At 44.7% G+C, this 15,804-nt stretch overlaps 1 protein-coding gene across 1 annotated transcript in view; it reads left to right on the top strand.

The window, feature by feature from the left end:
* The window catches only part of LOC147668159 (E3 ubiquitin-protein ligase TRIM39-like), a 155,922-nt gene that overhangs the window by 9,728 nt on the left and 130,390 nt on the right, over positions 1-15,804 (top strand). The window lies entirely within an intron of this gene.

Genomic DNA, 15,804 nt, shown 5'->3' with positions numbered 1-15,804 from the left:
ACCAGGCTGGCGGTGTTTACTTTAACAAAGAGTAACTAACTGACAGTGCCACTTTAACCTGCACTATAAAAAAGGATACATTTTTCTTTACTGCGAGCACTTCTATGTGTTTACCACAGCATTGCTGGCAGTTGGTGGACTGAAGTCGTGTATGAAACGTACGTTTATTTTGATGACGTGACGCTTGTAGTGTATGAGCATGGAGGAGCCCTAGTGTCATGAGTATGGTGTTTTTGGTCCGTGTAGTACGCGCGCCATTTTTAAATGTGCAATCTTGTGCGTTCAATCTTACCATTTGCTGTCCATGTACAGTATCTCCTGGACTCATTATGACACTGCTCTCCCTTACATCATCGTCTCCTCACTTGTCAAGACGACTGCGTGTACGTATGTGCTGAGAGCCACCCAGCTTTGCGTCATGCTGCGTGCCGCCATCTTAGATTAGACGTTCCGAATCTTCTTAGTTTCCTGCTGCTTCACAAGCTTACCAACCACGTTCTTCGCGCTTTGCCAACCAAGCATCATATTGTCAGCGCAAAGTACAAAGCAGCAAAATGTTGCAGGTACTCAACGTCTTTCTCCTTCATATGAGTGTTTCCTGAAGTGGCATTTTCCTTTATCGTGATCCACTCCCGGAGAAGTTTTGTTTTCACCGACCGGGAGTCCTTATGGTGTCCTCGATCAACCCTACACTCTGGTATGTGCCTGTTGTTGTTGCAATCTGCATGTATGCTGAGTTTTCCAGCTCACCAAGGATCTACCGACTGGCTGAATTTGCACAGCAGAAACATTGACATCTTTATAGTCAATTGCCAGAGTGTGCACGTTTTTCTCTCTTCATTTTAAGTATTTAAAGGATTTACTGATCGGCGTGGGACGTGTTCAACACTCTTCGGGTGAGAGAGTTCGCTCACCGGCGTGTGTCCTTTTTTTATTTAAATTATTTTATCACATAAATTGTAATCTGTAACTGCTTAAGAATTACCATTTAATATGCTTCAAATGGTTTATACACAAATTTAAATAATACGGTGAGGTGTTTGGCAATTGTTAGTATGAGGAAGTGCACTACAGTCTTGTGTTCTATACACTGTGTTTTACACTATCCTTTACTTTACTCAGACTGTAATTGAGTATTTTGCTTGTGATTTGCATTTAGTGTAATCTTTATTTGTGTTAGATTTGGCCGATCTAGACATTTTCAGGGCACTAAGTTTGATTTTTTCCTTTAGGGTAGCTGTGTGTAGGAACTAGTCTCCATACACTTAGTCTATTCTTCAGTGTTGGTGGTGCGCACACCCTTTTCACTGTCTCTACCCTACACAGTTTTTTTTGTGCCTAGCATTAGTGTTACACTTGCATCACCCTTTACATATGTTCATCCAACAGTGCGAGTTGTTTTTCTCTTCTTACTTTTGTTGTGTTTACACATCGGTTTGTAATGTGCAATGGGTTATTTACCCTATACTTTTGTGCCTTTGTGCGATGGGTTATTTACCCTATACTTTTGTGCCTTTGTGCAATGGGTTATTTACCCTATACTTTTGTGCCTTTGTGTGATGGGTTATTTACCCTACGCTTTTGTGGATTTTTGCGATGGGTTATTTAGCCTATTCTTTTGTGTGTTTGTGCAATGGATTATTTACCCTATGCTTTTGTGCCTCTGTGCGATGGGTTATTTACCCTATACGTTCGTGCCTTTGTGAGATGGGTTATTTACCCTATACTTTGGTGCCTTTGTGCGATGGGTTATTTACCCTATACTTTTGTGCCTTTGTGGAATGGGTTGTCTACCCTATACAGTTACTGAGGCGTGCAGAAGAGAGCAAGTGCCTGAGTGTTTTCATCTCCCCATTGTCCTTCACGCTCCCAGCCCTGCACTATTTCCTCTATTGTGCGGTGTGAAAAAACATGGTTGGGTGTTATACCTTCTGGTGGTTTTTTTTTTTCAAACCTTGAGTTACGCTACTGCCTTGCACCTTTTACTCACACTAAATTTTTTATTTCTATTCTGTTTCTCCTCTTCCTTCACTCAAATGATGCTATACTAGAATGTTTTACATGCAGCGTTTCAATTATTGCTATTAATTGTTTTTTTTCGAAGGACGGGGATGTGCTATCTTGTAGCTGTTTGCACTGTTTCACCCTCCCTTCATTCTAGTCACTTTCCACTACACATTCATTTCTTTCTTCCCTGTCACTGTACTTTCATTCTTCCTCTGATATTTATTATGCACAATGTTGCAAGTATCATCATTTTTACGTTCTCGTTGCAATGTTGCAAAATATTGTGGTGTATTGTTGTTCAAGGGAAGGGGATGTGTTATACCTTGATTCCTACAAGTGCATCTCCTCCTTAGCTGCTCAGCCAGAATGAATGTGATGACTGTGTGGAATGTTAGAATGCCTGATGACCGAGAGAGTGGAATGTTAGTGTGCCTGCTTGAGTGGAGAGAATGACAGTTGAAGAGAGTGAGCTGAGCAGCAACCATGCTGCTCCTGGTGGGACCTCTATGAAACCTGTAACATACTTCTACTGAACCATCCAATAAACCTTCTACTTGAAACATACCTCCTGGCTATTTCTGGTCATCTTTGGAATTTACCTTACAACAAATGTGGTTTTGTATGAATCGTTTTGGAGTTATCTGTGAGAGTGCATGCATGTCTGTGCATCTCTATGTTTGTGTGTTTTTGTGGGCATAGAAGAGTGTTTGCCTGTGTATACATAAAAGGATTTCTTTGAGCAACAGAGTATGCAAATGCAGGTGCTCAAAACTGTGTGCATGTGTGTTTGAGAGTTGGGTATGCTGTGGTCTTGATTTACTGGATGTGTGTTTGTACTTGCTTATGTGGATGTCTGTCTATGGGTATTCATATCACAAGGTCTGGTGGTATTCATGAGTGTGCAAATGCATGTGTGCACCTGTATGGGTGTATTCCTCCATGAGCTCCTGTGTGTATAGATCTGGAGTTATACTAATAATAATAATAATCTTTATCTGGCAGTAAATACAGCCTTAAAAGAAATATTTTTAAAAAGAAAGAAACTCAGCACATCAGATCCATGTAGTAACTGCGTACAACCATATATACAGGTTTACAAAGTATCCAACAGACAGCTCAAAAACATTAAACGAATGCTCTGGCTATGAGCACAAATTGATTAGCAAAAAACACGTAAATACTCCACAATAACCAGCAGGGATTTGTTACATTTTATAGCAGCAAAGCATTGCGCAAATACGTAAAGGAGTAATAACCATTAGTCTCACCTAGAGCGTCTCAGCCTTAAGGCAGACCTTAAAAAGCTACTAACACAAAAAAGTGAGTGAGCATTAGGTAAAAACTGTAAAGACAACACAAACCTGTCTAAACCCCAGACCTTTTAAAAGCCCTTTAGGATACGCTCTTCTAGGGTACGAGAATTATTTACAAAAAAAGATAAAATGGAGGGTATCCTGTGGAGACCTAGAGTCGCAGCTACAGGCTCCTCTATCAACTGTGTGTGAAACAAAGCCTGGAGGAGAAGCCAGTAGATGGTGAGTTTGATTCAGTCTAAAACTGGTGATTAAAAATCTGTCATGCATACTTGATAAAACAGATAAGTAGGGCTCCTTACCTTGCACCGACTTTACCAAGATATAAGCTCTTATCAAGGGTTTTCTGAGTTCATGTGCCTTGCTGTGAGCTGCCGAATGTTTAAAAACAACTCTTTGATGGTGTTCTTATGCTGAGGTTTTATGATATCATATCTGGTCTTCCTAGAGCAGTGAAGGGACCTTTATATACTTTAACCAGGGTATTTTGAGTGCTTTGTCAAGGGAGAGGCAGTCCTGAATTACAAGTCAGTTAAATCCTGCCTTCTCATTTGACCAAATCTTCACCCAGCATAACAGGGGTTTAACCGCAACCAGGTAGGTGATGTTCTTGGACCCTAGTACTTTGCGAATGGAATACGAGGGGTGCTTGTGGGACTCGCAAAATACATGTTAAACATTTATATTCTGTAGTTTGGAGTTTGCTTGCCACCATGAACCCCCAAACCACACTGCCATATAGAGTTTTGGAAATACAAGTTATACATCAGTGAGATTATATATGCAACTGCATGTGATTATGTGAATGCATGGGTGTGCCTGTGAGTGTGTGCCTCTGTGAGTCTGTGCATGCATGGACTGAAGATATCCATCTGGTGAGTTTGTACAAACATTTGTTTGCGAGTGTGTTCATTAACCCCTTCGCTGCGGGTCCGATTCCCCCTCTGTGCTGGGGGGAGAGGGGGCGCGCACAGCCCCCCGGTGCTCATGACGAGCTCAGCTCGTCATGACCACACCTGCTCTTTAGAACGCCCAGCACAGCAGGGGAATCAGCCCAGCGTGCAAGCTCAGCTCGTCATGAGCACACGAGAACCGTGGCTCATGACGAGCTGAGCTCGTCATGAGCGTGGGAGGGGTTAATGCATGCATCTGTGTGAGTTTGAGCCTCTGTGGGATTGTGTATGCATGTATTGAAGATATCCATATGTGAGTTTGTACAACCATTTCTGTGTGGGTCTGCACATTAATGTGTGCATCTGGATTAGTGTGTACCTCTGTGGGTATGTGTGTGCATGGATCTGGAGTTATCTAGCCATCCATCAGACTGAGCAAGCCCAGCGTAAGGCCCTTCTTAAACCAAGGTTTTAGCAATGTGATCATGCTACGGTATTGTATATACAACGTCGCACCACAGAACATCCGATAGATTGTTTAGGTAAAAATCGAGCAGGTAAGCTCAAACATTGTGTTGATGAATTTTAACCCAAAGATGGTCCATTAATTGTGAACCAAATGCCTTGAAATCTTGACTAATTTCGGGACATTTACTTTTCCTTCTTCAGGACATAACCTTTTCCAGTTCTGGAAAAAAACATGGGCACAGCTCAGCATCAGCCACTGACCAGTGCTTAATTTGAGACAGTGGTTTCCTGTGTTCTTCAGCGGCACTAAGTTGTCAGCACCGGCTATAGTGATAATCCACCACATGGTGATGCTGTCTATATAATTTTGGGATGAGCAAAACAAAAGAGTCTAATAAGTCAACATACATTAAAAAAGAATGATATATGCAGCTCAAGCCATTATTGTAACTTTGGAGGCTTGAAATAGTCTGAACAGTCATACTATTAGGAGTGTGATGGTTAGTTCTTGTGTTGGTACTGCCATTGGCAGAGCTGGAAGGTGCTATGGTTGATACAGGTGGTCATGAACTCCTGAGAAGGGCCCTGGCACTTACTTTGTAACAAATTAAGCACTGCTTCTGACCTTGAACATTCTCTGTTCTGCTCCATCCTGATGCAAGGTTTTTCTGCAATAGTCTCATTAATCATAGTTTGAAAATATTGTATTTTATGTCTTCATTAAACTTTTCTTACAGGGATATGCCACAGCTGACTTGAATGTCCCAGGGTAACTAGTGCACTTGTTCCTGCCACATGCTGGAAGACAGGGCAGTCATGTAACTTGGAAGCACCATCAGCATTAGTGCATATTTATCACCACTCAGACACGGCCATTGGTTGCAACATTTAAGTGTTCAACAGGAGTTTTTATGGTGATAAAGTTAAAAAGGGTGTCATTGCCATTAATATTTCATGGTATCTGATAAACGGTCCCACAACTTTTGTGAAATGTTATTCCTAAAGTGCATCCTTCATTCTTTAGTAGTTTTTACCTCACTTTTCGCTATACCGCCTAATAGTATTCTCACCTGAGTCTCTGTTTTTGTTTCCAAATGCTGTTCTCTCTATTCAACATGGAGCTTAAGGGGTTCTATACGGATCAGGTCAATCCCCCACGCACTGGTACAAAACACAAAGTGACATGACCCTACTGCTAGAACAGATTCACTTGGACTTCATGTATTTCTGTAGCCACCACAGCTTGTGTGCTACACGGGCAATTGTTTATATCCTTGTATCCCACCATGAGTCCCTGTTCCCTTACTAATTATGTTCCCCACATGTACACACCCTGACGTGCCGTGCAACACAAATCCTTACAAAATAATGTGAGAAAAGGTGAACAAACTTGAAAAAATGTGTGCACAGGTATGGAGTGCCTCACGGAAGTAACACCATGGGTATCCACTGGCAGGTTCTCACCAGTGGACTCTGGTTCTCATTATTAGCACTACCATACCAAACCAAAAGAAGTAAACAAAAATGTATGAACAAAATGTGCAGATATTGTGGAACCACAGTGAGCCAGTCAAAACATTTTTATCATTTACTGGTACTGTAAGCGCAAGGACGTGTCTCCCTATTGCTTATGATTCCTGACCCAAAATAAAATGGGACCTGAGACTTTAGGACCACGTTATTTGTAATAAAAACGAGCTAAACCTACACTAGCTATCTTCTTTTATTCTGTGCCGTGGATTTGCTCACATTAAAAGACACGCAGTTGCCTTCTATCTGCGTAGAGGGCCAACATATTTCATTTCCATACATTTTTTCGGCAAATGTCAAAATGCTGTTCACCAGATCACAGCTCTGTGCACCAGGCTTGGGGTTTGAGCACTGCCTGACCACGATTGAGGAAGGAGGGACACAGGTCAACGAGGGGTTACGATCATGTTGGTTCAGGCCGTTTACCCCTGGTATCCTGAGGTCTGTCCATTTATGGCTCTGAAACTGGGCCAAGGACATCCCCTTCTGCACTTGACTCCCAGGATAGCAAGGTCGAGGAGTCAAAGGCTTCTGATGGAGCCAGAGGGTGGGGGCAATCGCTCAGAACTCAACAGTCAACCAACAGACAGACACAATAATGTTATGCCTAGCCCAGTACATGGATGCTCTGTCATAGCAGTTGCAACCTCAGGGTCAGGTCTTCAGCGGATGGTCATCATTGGCAGTTGCGGCTTTCCAGGCCAGATCAGTGATTGTTGATGGCAGTTCTTTCTGTTGTAGTTCTGATGGTAGGCAGCAGCAGGCACATATCGAGGCAGCGTACAACACAATGTTCATTCTCACTGGAATGGTTTGGCCCAGTCCACAAAGGGAACTGCTGAGGAGACTGGAAGACCCCACACAACACGGATCACATCTGTCTTCTCTCCAACCGGCACACAGCTTTCTCTGGGTGTTGCTCATGCCTTGAAATGTGCTGGACTTCTCTCCTGGACAGGCTGTACTATTTCATCACGTGACACTCTCCTTCCTTCCCTCACCAGGCATGCTTCTAGGTGCTAGGTGGGAGATCTCTGTACCTTGCTGCCACCAGCGTTCCTGAAGCTGTAATGAGGAACAGACAAAAGGCAAGGTCCTGCTTAAAAATTCCTTACTTACACTAAAGAAGGACAGGAGACTGCACTCTCATCTGACACAGGATAAAGGTGTAGGCATCACTAATTATTAGCTGAATTCGAAACAAGAAGGCAGGACAGACAAACGCCGGCAGTCTAGCGAGTATGGAGTGAATTGAAATTCCTGGGAGACCAATGGTCCCATTAGTGGAGTGCTTCTAACATTTTATGACTTGTGGTAGAGCTGACACAGCTATTTCTAAACGGCTATCTCCAAATATCTATTTAAAACAAAAGAATATATGTAATTGAACCCCTACACTTTGTGGATGGAGCTATGAGGCCCATAGAATGATTCACTTACCCATATGGATTCTACTTTTTAAGACATCTCAATGAGTTTGATCGGTCATATTGAAAAAGGTTTTTAAAGACAAACATAGAAAAATTCTATCTTGAAAAAGGTGGTTACTGTTCACAAGAACACCGCCGAAACGCGTCAATGCATTGAATTAACTAAATCCATTCAACAGGCCGGCATAATTGATAAGGAAGTTTGTACTAATCATATGCCTGTTGTCTGATTTCTGTTATGAATTAGTTCACGAACTATAAAGAAGTATATTGTCGTATATGTTTTGTGTCTTTCTTCTTTTTATCTCTCATCCTTGTTTTCAATTTTTACTTATGTTTGATTCAAAACGCACTTTATTGGACTGTATAAAATATTAAAGCTATTTTTGTATTCTAATTTGTTTGTTCATCTGATATTTTAAAAAAATTGTATAATAATGTATTACATAAAGAAAATTTTAATATTATGAAATGTTTTTTATGCGTGGAGCAATGTTTTAATTTATGAGTTATTGATCTTATGATACAAATTTGTAAGTATTCATTTTAATAAAATATATTTTCTCATCATTTCAGTATCTGTGGCACTACAATTATAGACCTGTTTGGCTGTGATATGTGTGGAGTATGAAAGCATAAGGTTTTCTAATAGAGAATATATGACCAAACCACCAGAGGGAATATTTATTCTTCTTCAGTTATAACTAATTATCCACAGAACTTGATATGCTGCCACAACCACTTTAGGTGGCTAACTCAGGACCTGTGGCAGTAGTGTCATCCCGGTTGTGATGGCATGCTTGGCGTGCCTCTCTATGTTGCCAAACATGTTGTGAAACCCACATTATCAAGGATTGGCCTAGGATTCTGAGCACAGGTTATAGTAGCATAATTACATAGCCACACTAGAGACCTGGAGAGACCAGTTTCATCCGTTTGTCCTTCTGAAAACATTCCCCGTCCCAACATAACCTATCAAACAGATCATTGACTACCTTCAGTGCACTTACCCTGTCACAGGACATTTGTTACTAAATCATGTTCCGTATGCAGATTGTCAGTAGGTCCCCCGAAACTAGGAACCCTGTCCTGATGAAGACTCCTTTACATCCAAAGGAGATAGAAACACACTGTATCAACCAGGAGGAGGCCTATGAATTCAAATCATTTAAAGAATTTCAAGCAGTGAAGCATATTTGATTACCCCTGCTATCACAAGAGGCCATTCCTTTATCTTGGGCGGTTTACTAGTCGTTGCAATATATAAAAATCATAAAATGTTATATAATCATAGTGGTGATATGATATACGTGTCTCAAATTAATACCATGCACTTCTGCAAGTCCAATTCTATATGCAACATATATACCAATGATATTACAAACTTAGCAAAAAAGGCTGCATATTAAATGTCCCTGAAGTATTTAATGCAAAAGTGGTGTTACCCAAGAGGCCATGACTGATCCATTTTGCTCTAGAAATGTAATTAAGATTACTTTGTTGGCACTAGTGGTCAACTCTATTCCACATCTCCTTTTGGTCACTTCTTTTGGCACAAGACGCATTCCTCAACTCTCCTTGTTTATGCAACATCGGCATACCTGGCTCTACTCATCGGCCTTTGACTAAACTTCCCAGTAATTAAATAGAAATGCACTTCAATTCCACCTGGGTTTCAGGGAGCTATAACGTTACAGTCGCACACAACAGAGGAATACATTCCATAATAGGACTGGGGATAAAACACAAGGACACAGCCCTCTACCAGGAGAAAGCTAATAAGTTTATCCTTCTGCCAGGACTGGTGACACCTTAAAGGAACACAAAACTCCCAGTACTGGTCACAAATCAAAGGAACACAACCATCTACCTGCATACTAGTGACACAGCACAAGAGCACAACCCTCTAACAGTACACTAGTGAGACTTCACAGGAACACAATCCTCTACCTGTATACTAGTGACACACCACAGGAACACAACCTTCTACATGTTTACCAGTGACAGCACAGTAGCACAACCCTCTACCTATATACTTGTTACACGGTCCAAGAGCACAACCCTCTACCTGTATACTAGTGACACATCACAGGAGCACAACCATCTACCTATATCTGTGACTTATAAAGGATATAACACTGTACCAGGAGTAGAGACATAACAGATTCCACAGAATGTCTCCGTCCAGTTGTTCTTGGTCACTCTAGAAAGACATACCTCGCTTGATTGCTGAGGCCCTTCTATTCCTGCTGGGGTGAGACACACCTCACCTGATATCACATGGCTACAGTGTGACATACCTCAACTGATAACACACAGGCTCCTGCTCTAAGCCACAGTGTGTCATACCTCACCAGATCACACACTTGCTCCTTCTCTAAGCTACAGTGTGACACACCTCACCTGACAACACACCGGCCCCTGATCGAAGCTACAGGATGACATAACTCCTGATAACACACAGGCTCTTGCTCTAAGATACAGTGTGACATACCTCACCGTATAGCACAGGATCTACATGTATACTAGTGATACAGCACAGAGTACAACCCTTTACCGGTATACTAGTGACACACCACAGGAACACAACGTTCTACCTATACCTGTGACACATAGATGATACATCCTCCTACCAGGAGCTGAGATATAACTGATTTCACAGAATTCCAGTCATTCTTGGTGATGCTAGAAAGACACACCTCTCTCCATTGCTGAAAACCTCCTATTCCTACTGGGACGAGGCATACCTCACCTGATAACACGCAGGCTCCTGCTCTAAACCACGGTGTGACATACCTCACCTGATAACACACAGGCTCCTGCTCTAAGCTGCAGTGTGACATACCTCACCTGATAACACACAGGCTCCTGCTCTAAGTCACAGTGTAACTCACCTCACCTGATAACACGCAGGCTCCTGCTCTAAACCACGGTGTGACATACCTCACCTGATAACACACAGGCTCCTTCTCTAAGCTGCAGTGTGACATACCTCACCTGATAACACACAGGGTCCTTCTCTAGGCTACTTTCGGGTTGCACAGTGTCAGTCGTTTTGATCACTGTTTTGTCACACGAATGTCGGAGCCCGCACTAAGTATCTCATCACAGGTTTTTGAAATCCATGCAATTGTTTTCTATTAAGCACAATGTACACTAGATCCTCTCAAGCTTGGCATGTATAACCCTAGAAAGCACTTTTCTGCTTGTATTCATCTTCCTCTGCGCTTTCCCCGTTAGTCACACACTGAGGACTCATTTCACTTTATTTTATTTTGTCAGTTACTGCTTGCACTCCGGGCTATATCTCGTTATTTCAATCCACCACCTCACTCCTTCCCCAATTTGTGGTGACAACCATTCAGATTTCTTTTTTCTTTTTTATTGTTGGGACACCAGGTTATAATGGTGTAGGGATATTTCTCCCTATTTCTTGCTTGGTAACCAATTGATATTCTTCGCTGGTTAACTGTATAGATACTTCCCCTGACGAAGGGCTACCGGCCCGAAATGCATCGGGAGATATGAAAAAATGCACAAATTGACTTATTGACAGTCAATTGATTGAATATGGATATGAAGCATCCATATCTCATGAATAAACAAATCAACTAATGAACATTTGATCAGCTTCTATCTTTCCTAAAACTTCAGTTAAACATTTTGCATCCTGCTGCCAGCAGGCTTTCAGCTGTGCACAGGGGAATGTCGCTGAGTTAAGCACTACCACTCATATATTTCTAAGTTACAGTGTGGCACACCTCACCTGATAACCCACAGGCTTTTGCTCCAAGCCACAGCGTCACATATCTCACCTGATGGCACACAAGTTCCTGCCCTAAGCTACAGTGTGATATAACTTCCCTGATAACACACACACTCCTGCTCTAAGCTACAGTATGACAAACCTCACTTGATAACATACAGGCACCTGCTCTAAGATACAGTGTGACGTGCCTCACTCATAACACAAAGGTTCATAATGGGGTACGTCACACTGTAGCTTGGTCAGTGTGACTGCTCTCCGCTGCGCAGCTCCATCACTAAGTGCTGCCCTCTGAGCCCCACTGAGCTCTCCACTTGCTGGGTGTTCAAGGCCCTCCTCCACCAGCAGGCTCCTGCCTGCGCCTCATCCCTGTTGGTCCAGTGAGAGAAAACTCTGCTCTTCTGCCTCTCTTGGCTTTTTCTGTGCCTTCTTTTCTCTCTCTGGTTTCTCTTTTCTCTCTCTTCTTTCTGTTCTCTTCTCGCTCACACAGCGGAGCCGCGTGGGGGTTAACAAGATGGAGAATCTCTCCTGGCAATCGATGCAAATTGGCTCGAAAACACCTCCCACGTTCTGTGGCTCATGAGGCTTAACAGATTGTAATACTATGTTTGCTAATATGCAGAAACCTTCATGGAATTAATTTAGGTACACAAATAGTCTTTAATTTCCATTCACTTTTCTGTACAATTACAGGTGGGGATTTGTGCCCCCAGTCCTGAAGAAGGAGCTCCGACTCCGAAACATGTTGATGCACACAAGAGGTTATGTACATCGTAATACATGAAAACCTCGCTGACACACCTTTTTAACAGTGCCAGCTAGGAGGATCATTAAAGATTTTTCTGTACCTCACTGGCCAGGCACTTTTTAACAATCACTTTATATCACTACAAACCTCACTACTCACTGTACATACCCCTACACACACCATGCATAGTCTGATAAAAAGTAGACGTGGGTCGTAGCACGCCGCATCCCGTAGAGGGGTGCGAAGACCCCGATGATGAAGCATGACACCAACGGGCCTGTTGGTGTGTGAGGGATATTTTAAGATCACCTCGTGCTCCCCACTACAGTAGGGATCACTCTTACCCATTAATGGATTCCTCTTGTTTATAAAAACTTGTCTAGGGAGAACAAATCCATTATTTTTTCTCTCTCTCCCTCTTTTTGGTATTGTTTCTTTTCTCTTCTCACTCCCTGCATTGTCCACGCTGCTGCTGCCCCTGCGGCCTGTCCCCCCTCCAGTGTGTCTTTCCCGCTCCCATCTCCCAGCTGACCGCCCTCCCCTGACCCCTACTTAATGGCGACTGATATGTGGCCGCACCGAAGGCGCACCAAAGGCGAGCCCATCTACGCCTGACCGTGACCAGCACCAAGGACCCTGGTCCTCCCACACGCCTCTGCTATGACTCCAGCACCCTCGACGCTCTCAACCCCAGACGCAGAAGCAACTGCCAGCTTTCGACCCTGAGTAACACCCAAGGCCCGATCTTCTGTCGACACTGCCGCTGCACCTCCTGACCCCAGAAGCAGCCCCCAGCCTACTGGACATCACCACCCACAAACAATTCAGCTGCATCGCCCTTAGTGTGCACTCCCTACACAAGGACACCATAGAAATCTGGGACCTGTCAACACCCACACGCGTGACATCACCTTCCTCACAGAAACCTGGACCAATGCCAACTCCGCGCCCGACATCGCCACCTCCACTCCTGATGAATACAAGATCCTGCAGAAAGACCACCCCACCCGCCAAGGAGGAGGCATCGCCATTGTTCACAAAAGCACCCTCCGCATGACGAACACTGCCCCGGACGACACTACGACCCTCATGGAACATCTCCAGTTTCAGATCCAGATCGACCCTAAAACGACCCTCATCACCCGGCCCCTGCGATTCTTTCACCAACACCATTGCTGGCCTCATTGGACCCCACGCCCTCGCCTCCACTGACTACATCCTATTCAGAGGCCTAAACTTCCACCGGACAACCACGACGACCCCAACACCACCAACATCCTAGAGAACCTCAGCAACATAGAACTGAAGCTACTGGTCACCGCCCCCATGCACACAGCAGGACACACACTTGACCCCGTCTTCTCAGAAGCGAACAGTGTCTCCCACAGCTACACCACGGAACTCCTCTGGACAGACCACCACTGATTCCACTTCTCCTTCAGAAAACCCACTGTACACATGCACGCCCACTGCCTCCCCCGTAGAAGCTGGAACAATGTCACCAAAGACCAGCTCACCTCCGCCCTCATCAGCACCCCACCACCAACGACACCAGACATGAAAATCATGGCACAGAACCTCCACCACTGGACCACGAACTGTCCCGACACATTCACCCTCTTCAAAAAAGCCACAGGACAACACATCAAGAAAGTAAGCTGGTTCACCCCTGCACTCCAAGAATCCAAGCGCTCTAGTGACAACTCGAAAAGATGTAGAAAAACAACAGAACCCATGAAACATGCACTGCCTACAGAGCAGCCACCACAGCACACCACCAACTCATCAAATCCACAAAGAAAAAGTTCCTCCAAGACCGAATCCTCACCATTGCCCGCAACACCAAAGAACTCTTCTCTATCATCATGGAATTTGGCAAACCCAACAGCAAAACAGCAGACATCCCACCCTCCCAAGACCTCTGCAACAGACTCAGCACCTTTTTTCACCTCAAGATTAAGATGATCTACGACAATTTCGACAACCAAGACCTTCGCACTGCTAGCTCCCTCCCCCAGTGACACCACACAACAGACCTTGCTCACTTGGACCCCGCTCACGATAGAAGACACCCTAAAGACTATGAAGAGAATCCACTCCGGAGCACCCTCAGACCCTGCCCACTCCACATCTTCCACAGCCATCACTCCCGAACTTCGCCGGATGATCAAGTGCTCCCTCAACACCGCCATATTCCCCGATGACTGGAAACACGCCAAAGTCCACCCCATTCTGAAGAAACTCTCTGCAGACCCACGGACCTCAAGAACTTTAGGCCCATCTCCCTGCTTCCATTCCCAGCCAAGTTCATCGAAAAGGCCATCAACACCCAGCTAGCAAACTTCACCGCAGCCAACAATGTCCTGGACATCTCCCAATCCGGATTCCGCATCAACCACAGCACAGAGACCACCCTATTCACCTCCACCAACGACATCCGCTCCCTCCTCGACCAGGGCCAAATGGCAGCCATCATCCTCCTGGACCTCTCACCTGCCTTCAACACTGTCTTCCACTGCACACTAGCCACTAGACTCCACAAAGCCTGCAGCCATGGAAAGGCCCTTGACTGGATATGGTCATTTCTCACAAACAGAACTCAGCCAGTCAAGATCTACCTATCGTAACCAACAGAGACCAGATGTGGAGTGCCCCTCGGATCCTCCCTCAGTGCCACCCTCTTCAACATCTACATGGCCCCCCTCGCAACCATCTTCAGAAACCATGGGCTCAACATCGTCTCCTGCACCGACAACACCCTTCTCACTCTCCCTCACCAAAGAACCCAATATCACCAGGCACAACTTCCTAGAAGGGATGAAAGCTGTCACCAGCAGGATGAAGAAGATCTGCCTGAAATTCAACTCTGAGAAAACAGAAGCCCTCCTCCCTGGCTTCACCCCCTCCGCGTGGAATGACGCCTGGTGGCCCCCCTCCTCGGAAACCCCTCACCCCGACCAACCACGCATGAAACCTCGGCATGAACTTGACTTATCGCTCATGATGAACCACCAGATCAACGCCGTATTCTCGGCCTGCTTCAACACCCTCAGCATCTTTGATGTTCAGATGGATCCCATCCGAATCCAGAAAAACGGTCACACACGCCCTCATCAGTAGCAGACTGTGCTACGGCAGCTCTCTAATCAACAAGAAATTACTTTGCAAACTCCAGACCGTCCAGAACAGCGCAGCCAGACTGATCCTAGACATCCCCCCTCACAACCACATTACCCAACACCTCCGTGATCTCCACTAGCTCCCCACTGAAAGAAGAATAACCTTCAAGCTCCCCATGCATGCATACAAGGCTCTCCACAACATCGGACCAGCATACCTAAACAACCGCCTCTCCTTCCATGCATCCAAGAGTCACCGCCGATCAGCTGACCTCTCTCTGGCCACCATCCCACACATCTATAAAACCGGAACGGGAGGTAAGTCCTTCTCCTACCTTGCAGCCAAGGCCTGGAACAACCTCCCCCTCTACCTCTGACAATATCCTACACTGCTCCAGTTCGGGAACTACTTCAAGACCTGGCTCTTTGGATGACCCCATCACTCAACGGAACCACCCCCCCACCCATCTGCTCCTTGAGACCCTAACGGGTGAGTAGCTATGCGTTGCCAACCCTTATTGCTTGATTGA

Source organism: Lissotriton vulgaris, unplaced genomic scaffold, assembly GCF_964263255.1.
Source record: "Lissotriton vulgaris unplaced genomic scaffold, aLisVul1.2 SCAFFOLD_695, whole genome shotgun sequence".
NCBI lineage: Eukaryota > Metazoa > Chordata > Amphibia > Caudata > Salamandridae > Lissotriton > Lissotriton vulgaris.
Note: the sequence above shows the minus strand (reverse complement) of the source record. Positions and strands in the feature narration are given on the sequence as shown.